This window comes from Sabethes cyaneus, chromosome 2, assembly GCF_943734655.1.
Source record: "Sabethes cyaneus chromosome 2, idSabCyanKW18_F2, whole genome shotgun sequence".
In the NCBI taxonomy this organism is placed as follows: Eukaryota; Metazoa; Arthropoda; class Insecta; order Diptera; family Culicidae; genus Sabethes; species Sabethes cyaneus.
The window spans coordinates 30,850,533-30,858,663 of NC_071354.1; positions in this window are offsets into that span (position 1 = coordinate 30,850,533).

The window sequence follows — 8,131 nt, forward strand, 5'->3', positions numbered from 1 at the left end:
AATAACTGCCCACGTGCGATTATGTAAATAGCGCCTAATTTTCGGTGCGCTAAACTAATTTCTCGAGGATTTATATCGGTATTTTCACTCTTAAAATTTTTTACCGAACTCTGAGCAGACGTTCCTTCCTGTGACACTTATGGATGATGCAGAGGATTCCTCGGTCTCTAGTAGCAGCAAGTATCGGAATAACATTCCTCTCCCTCCCTAGTTGACCTTCATGGGCGTGGCCAGCTTTGCTATTGATCATCACAAAGAATAAGATCCCCGGAAAACGCACACTGAGAATGTAATTTCAGCTGATCTATATCAATCGCGGGCAACACACGGGTGGTCAAACTATGCTATGCTACAGAGCCGGCGTTTAGCCCGGCAAACCGGTGCCCTGTGGACAATCCCTGGCTGTATACAACACAATTGGCTGTTCAGAAATATTTGCATGATTTCCGTTGTTTCCTTTCCCCTTTTATTTAAATGAAAAAGAAAAAGAAGAAGAAAAGATTACTGAAAAAATAACAATTTGTCTTCTTTTCCTTTTTTCTCTGGCTGTGTTTCATTTTCAAAGCTCAAAAGTTATAAAAGTCTTTGTCAAGCTATTACCAACAAAACCAAAAAAAAGTTTGTCCCAATACGTTGTGTAGTTTCTGAGAAAAAGGTACATAAAGTTTGAAAAACGTGGGTTTCCAGGAGCGGCGTTTTATTCCGTCGAGGTTGCTCCAAGCCGCACTGGAACGCTTATGTGTATGATCGTTTTTCGGCCACGTCCTGTGCTCGGATCCTTATAAAATTAGTTTCAAAATAAGCGATAAAAAGACTGCAGAAACAAACTCAGAAATAAAAAAATAATGCATTTTTTACCAGTTTTTGGTCGTTTAAGTCCCCTTAATAAGAATAAATCAATGAAATTAGGCCTCGATGTTTCAGAAAATGTCGTTACGTTACATTGCTAAACGATTCGACTTTGCTTGCACGCCAATTTGGGTTTGGGCACTTACTCTTTTGAACCAATGAAATCACCAGATCTAACAGAAAATGGACAGCGCTATAATTTCCGAGCTTATTAATATTTTTCCTGCCGGTTTAACTTTGAGAAATATCTCAGAGAACTGTCGGAAAGTTGGCAGATACCTAAAGGCACACCTATGGTAGATAAGCAAGAGAAAATCATGCATATGTCTTTCAGACCAATGCCCAGGTAACCAATAAGCACTTCCAATGCAATTTACTAGCAAGCCAATAAGCATTTAAGTTGCCTTAAATGCTACTTAAATGTTATTTTGGCAAAATATGCGGCTACTTTACTGCTAGCCCTCTTATAGTGCTGACAATGCTTATTTGCAGCTAGTTACCAACAAGAAGAATTTGAATAGAATTGTGGATACCAATTTACAACAGCTATGCAGTCAAAAAGCTGATAAACAACAACCTGCAGTATAAAACGCCAGGGATGCTAATAAACGACTGATTTACTGCTTATTTTAATGCTTATTGGTTACCTGGGTAGGTCTGACATCAACGCTCACGGAAAATCACGGATTTAAAAAAAACTCTCCGTTGCTTGGAAACCAACATGTATACCAACACGGTAAATTTATAGAAACCGAATTGCACGTTAATTGAGAAATCGCTCAAATACCAAGAGACGGTATTTTGTGTTTTCCTTGATATTGAAGGCGCTTTCGATAACACGCCCTTCGCTTTAATTATTACGGCTGTAGTGTAATCATTTGTGGCTCTCTTTCAAAAGGAAATCGACCACACTACAATGAGCTAGATTCAAGTAATGCTTTCGAGCAGAGCAATCACAGCATTATTGAGAGAGACGTTGCTCACGATTTTGGCGATAAGAGCAAGTCCACAAGGAGTTCTCTGTCCCTTGCTTTGGTCACTGGTGGCCGACGTATTCCTTCCCAAGCTGTCGCAGCTCGGTTATGAGACTATTTATTGCTTACACCGCCAACAAAAAAAGTTTGACGTAGTGCAGCTAGCCGCTACAAACACCACCATGTTATGATGTTTATAAGAGTTGCTGAATATAAACCCCACAAAATAGTCGTTATACCATTTACTAGGCAAAAAACATATTGTTACTACCCCTGTACTGATGTCTAACTGTCAGGTGGAGCTTCAGTAATGTAGGCTAACTCCCCGGAATAATTCTAGATAAAAGACTGAACTGCGCTCTCCACCTAGAATATGCTGTTTAGAATCTAGTAGGAATCAAATACAGGTTGTAGACTAAAAAGTTAAACAGTGAACTCTTGCTGTATCTAGACATATCTTCTACCGAAATTTCCTTCTCACTCCATGCCGAGTATAAAACCCAAATTCCAAAAGGTCGTTTATTTTATTAGTCATGTAGTACCGAATTGGGGCACAGGATTACAATTATCTAGCTCAATTTCATCTATGGGTTTGAGCAGTCCGTAAATCATATACAGCATTCGAGGCCTGCCCTAAAAGACGATTAAGACTGTCACAGTACCGTTTTAAGCCAATACCCTTCTGACCGGCTCTGCTTACTTACTTACTTAATTGGCCTAACGTCTTATGACAAGGCCTGCGCAGTATAATTTCTCCATCTGTTTCGGTCCATGGCAACTGATCTCCAGTTCCGCGGGCACCCAGTGCTCGCCAGATCTCGCTCCACCTGGTCTTGCCACCTCGCTCGCTGTGCCCCTCTTCGTCTTGTTCCTACCGGATTTGATGCGAAAACCATTTTTGCAGGATAGTTGTCCGGCATTCTAGCAACATGTCCTGCCCAACGTATCCGTCCAGCTTTAACCACTTTCTGAATACTTGGTTCGCCGTAGAGACGCGCGAGCTCGTGGTTCATTCTTCGCCTCCATACACCGTTCTCTTGCACTCCGCCAAAGATGGTTCTTAGCACCCGCCGTTCGAAAACTCCGAGTGCTCGTAGGTCCTCTTCTAGCAATGTCCACGTTTCGTGCCCGTAGAGGACAACCGATCTAATTAGCGTTTTGTACAGTGTGCACTTTGTACGGGGGCTCAGATTGTTCGACCGCAAGTGTTTGTGGAGTCCGTAGTAGGCCCGACTTCCGCTGATAATACGTCTTTTAATCTCACGGCTGGTATTGTTGTCCTCTGTTGCCAGCGAGCCAAGGTATACGAACTCGTCGACTACCTCGAACTCATCCCCGTCGATTACCACGGTGCTGCCCAAGCGAGCCCTGTCGCGCTCGGTCCCGCCCGCCAGCATATACTTCGTTTTAGACGTATTTATCTGCAATCCAATCTTCTCTGCTTCGCGTTTCAGTCTGGTGTACTGATCTTCCACCGCCTCAAATGTTCTGCCGACAGCATCCACGTCGTCAGCAAAGCAGATAAATTGACTGGATTTATTGAAAATCGTGCCCCGCATTTCGATCGCCGCTCGCCTTATAACACCTTCAAGCGCAATGTTGAATAGCAGGCAGGAAAGACCATCTCCTTGTCGAAGTCCCCTGCGAGATTCGAATGGGTCCGACAATCCACCCGAGATTCTCACACAGCACTGGATCCCATCCATCGTAGCCATGATAAGTCTAGTAAGCTTACCCGGAAAGCCGTTTTCGTCCAAAATTTTCCATAGCTCTTGTCGGTTTACGCTATCATATGCGGCTTTGAAATCGATGAACAGGTGGTGCGTGGGGACTCGGAATTCGCGGCACTTCTGGAGGATCTGCCGCAGGGTGAAGATTTGGTCTGTTGTAGACCGACCCTCCATGAAGCCGGCCTGGTAACTTCCCACAAATCTATTGGCTATTGGCGATAGTCGATGAAAGATGACTTGGGACAGCACTTTGTAGGCGGCATTCAGGATAGTGATGGCTCGGTAGTTCTCACAATCCAGCTTATCACCTTTCTTGTAGATAGGGCAGATAACCCCGTCTTTCCACTCCTCCGGTAGTCGTTCCGTATCCCAAATCTTGACAATCAATTGATGCAGACAGCCGGCCAACTTGTCCGGGCCCATTTTAATAAGTTCCGCTCCAATGCCATCCTTTCCCGCTGCTTTGTTGTTCTTCAGCCGCTGGATGGCTTCTTTAACTTCCCTTATCGATGGGGGTGGCACATCTTCGTTGCTTGCTGCACCAATGTGGTCACTTCCTTCGCTATCATGGTCTTCCGCCTGCACGCCATTCAGGTGTTCATCGTAGTGCTGCTTCCACCTTTCGATCACCGCACGGTCATCAGTCAGGATACCTCCATCTTTATCTCTGCACATTTCGGCCCGCGGCACGAAGCCTTTGCGAGATCCGTTGAGTTTCTGATAGAACTTCCGTGTGTCGTGAAAGCGGTACAGCTGTTCGAGTTCTTCGCACTCCTTCTCCTCTTGGTGGCGCTTCTTTTCCTTGAAGAGTCGGGTTTGCTGCCTCCGCTTCTGTTTGTATCGCTCCACATTCTGACGGGTGGCTCTACGCAGCACCGGCTCTGCTATGCTATGCTAATTTAAAATGAAATTTTATTCGAAATCGGAAGTGAATTAGATTTGGAATTAGATTTAAAATCAAAATTGAAATCGAAGGGTGAGACACTTCATATTATTATTATATGTTAATATATTATGCCCTATTAAAGCCCTATAAATGTATGTCTTTATAGGGCTTTAGGTTATATTAGGGTGGGAACGGTAAATATATTAAGGTTGCAAATATATTATTTACGGAAAAGTAATATATTTTCAACAGTGTCTTACCCCTAGGTTGAAATTTAATTTAAAATTGCAAATTAAGAACGAAATTTAACTTAAAATTGGAAATAAAATTGTACTTGAAATCGGACCTAAAATCAAAGTTTACATTTGACTTACAATTAAACCTGAAATTTTACTTCAAACCGGACATAGATACGAAATTAGACACGTAGTTTTACGTTAAACTAAAATTGACATTTTTCGTCTTATTTTTTCACACGTTTTACGTTTTTTTTTGTTCTGCCTTTTCTCTTTTCCAGTCCAATTTTTATACTTTTTGTGCTAATTTTTCTCTTTCCGTATACCATTTTCTTGGTTTTTGCTCTCATTTTTCATACTTTTTCATTCGTTTTTTTCTATTCCGTGTTTCCTGTTTCATTCCTCTTTCCGTTTCCCTTCGCTTCCTATTCCTGTTTTTATTATTTGCCTTATTTTCCTTTTGTTTTTCATTTGTCTTTTGTGTTTCTTCAAATTTCCGTTTTCAGCCTTTTATCTTCTCCTTTTTTCGTTTCCAGATTTCGTATTTTTCTAACTTTTTTATCTCCTGTCCTCGTTTTTCGTTTTCATTTGTGTCGTTTTCCTCTTTTTGCTGTCCCGAATTTCCATCTTTTCAGTCTTTATCTTGTTGGTTGTTTTTCTCGTTTTTGGTACTTTTTACCTTTGTTTCTCTTTCCCCTCCGATTTTCCATTTTCGCTCTTTCTCCCATTTTATATCTTTTGGTGGAATTTTCCTGTTTCTCTTTTCTTCTTTTCAATCCCATTATCCATTTCGTGTCCCATTTTTCTCGTTTTATATTTCATTGAACCTTTTTTTCCTGTTTTGCTCATTTGCTCTGTTGGTTTTTTTACTACCTAGCTATTCCTCTTTTTCCCTTTGGTTTCTCTTGCTATCTTGATGCTCCGTTTTTCTTTTCTTGTCTCGTTTTTCCACCGCACATTCTCTATCATTTTTCAACCTTTTCTGTCACGTTTTTTTCTTTTTCCGTCTTCTACTTTTCAATAGTTTTTCCTTTTTTTGCACACTGTTTCCTCTTTCGCTATAGCGTTCTTCCCGTCCGTCTTTACGCTTTTTTCAGCCCTCTGACTTTCCTCTTGTTTTATTCTGTTTTACCTCGTTAGAAGCCCGATTTTCCTCTTTTTTCTTCATTCTTTTAACTCTTTTTCTATCCCTTCTTCGTTTTAATCAGTTTCGTTCTTACTTTTATTATGTCCTCTTTTTGCTTCTGTTTGTCTTGTATATTCTGTCCTTTTGTCCTCCGTTTTCATTGTTTCTTTTTATTTTTTTCTTGTTCTGTCCCGTTCACGCCCCTGCTGTGTTTTTCTTTTTCTGATCTCGTTACTTCATTTTTCTGCTCCAGCATTTCTCCTTTGCTTCTCTTCTTTTTTATCCCGTTTTTTCTCTTCTTCTAACAAGTTTTCCGTTTCTTCCGTTGTTTTTTTATCACATTTTTCACTTTTTATGTCCCATTTATCATATCTCTTCTGTCAACTTTTTCTTTTTCTCATGTCAGTTTTTATTCTTTTCTCTCGCGTGTTTTTCCTCTTTTTCTAGCCCGCTAGTCCAGTTCTTCAATCGCCATATTTTCATAATAAACTGTTTGCGTTGTTTGGTTCATGGCATACGTAAAGTTTCAAAGATAAAAAAAAGAAGAACAAAAGGGAAAATATAGAGCGAATAGGGAGAGTGGAGTGGAAGAGAGTGAGAGGGAGAAAATTGTTAGAGCTTATACGGTTGTTCCGTGCAGCTTTGGCCAGATTTGGTGTCCTGCCATTACAGATCAAAGGCCTACAACATGCAAGAGCTATCGTCAAACATTATGCCATCGTCAAGTGGAACCTGGGATCGCGTTGACGGAGAATTGCGTCCACAAGTGCGATACGGTAAGTTTCCTTAAAACGATCAACGTAATTACAAAACCGGGCCAACTCTTTCCATATGTAATGATGAGGAGGAGAATATGATCGTTGGTGGCCATTTGAAACAACATTAGGTGTGTTGTTGAATGGTAAAAAAGCCCTACTTTCTATGCTGTCAACAGCAGAAATGATATCATACTATGTTTTATGTGAAAAAAAACACATAAAAAACTTGATAGCTACTAGAAAAAAAATCTAGTCAATATAATGCTACATCATTTAGGAACGAAAAAATGGCTGCAATTGTAAGATGTTTCATTTGCAGCGTATTTAAACGCCGCCTGTTGACAAACCTATGAAATTCTATCCCCCAAAAGAAAGCTCTTGACCTACTGATTAACTTTGTTGAAGGCTGTAACTTTCTGAATAGACAGAATTCCGAGATAAAGAGTGTTGTGCAAAATATGACGCGTGAGTATCCGTGTTACGAAAGTTAGCGCGAGTAACGGGAAGGTTAAAGGAAAACTAATGAAAAGGTTCGATAACACGAATATTTAATGAAGCGCATCCAGAAGAAAGTAACAAAAGTAAAATACTATCTATTTCAAATTTCTTGAGCCAAAATACAGAAGAACAGAATGTATATATAAAAAGAAATGAAAAAAAGTAACTAAGCAAATGCAAATACTATGAAATATTGTCCGTAGCAAGAACATATATCGCCGCGGTGGTTCCATATTTTGCCTACGCTAGCTCCTGCTCGCAATCTCTTTCTGAAATGACTTGCAGCTCTGTAAGGGGGGAGATGTAGCGCCCCTACTATTCTTCCTAATTTACCACGATATTGACTTAAATTCTTTTTCGGTCTGCATTGCGTTTACCTAGTTTACCGTTTGACTAAAGTCAGCGAAAGCGCTCACGGAGGTGACCGTTTATATTTTTCGCATCGACAGTTAAAATGTTTTGTGTTGAGGTGAAAAAGCAGCCAGAGAACTAAAAAAATGCAAAGCAGTCTTAAGAGCGACATTTCTGTAGAACTTTTGAAAGTCGGAAGCAAATAACAGCATTATGTAATCTATTGCATCATACTAAAGGTAAGGGCTGAGGAGAAACTACCGTCGCAGATGTTTGGCAGAACGATCTCTAATTTACAAGAAGGGCCATCAGCTTGAATGCAGCAATTGGCGGTGCATAATTGTCCTTCTCCTCACCTCTGCATATAAATTTTGCTTCCCTATCCCTCCTATAAAACATATAGACTGAGGATGTTACAGGAAACCTTTGTTGGCGAATACGAGTGCGGGTTAGGGCCGCTGTACTACGTACAAAATGTTCATCCTCGAATACAACAAAAACACCAAGAATTTAACTCCAAGGCGGCGTATGATTCAGTTAGGCAAAGTTACCATCACGACATCCCACATGCTGCTGGGCTTCGCAGGCGACATTCGATATCATCAGTGCTTCTAAATACATTAACATGTATTAGAATAAATTTCCATTCTTATTACAGAAATAAATACCCTGCGAAAGACATGAACCGGAAAATTACCTTTACCCTATATGGGCGATGGGTGA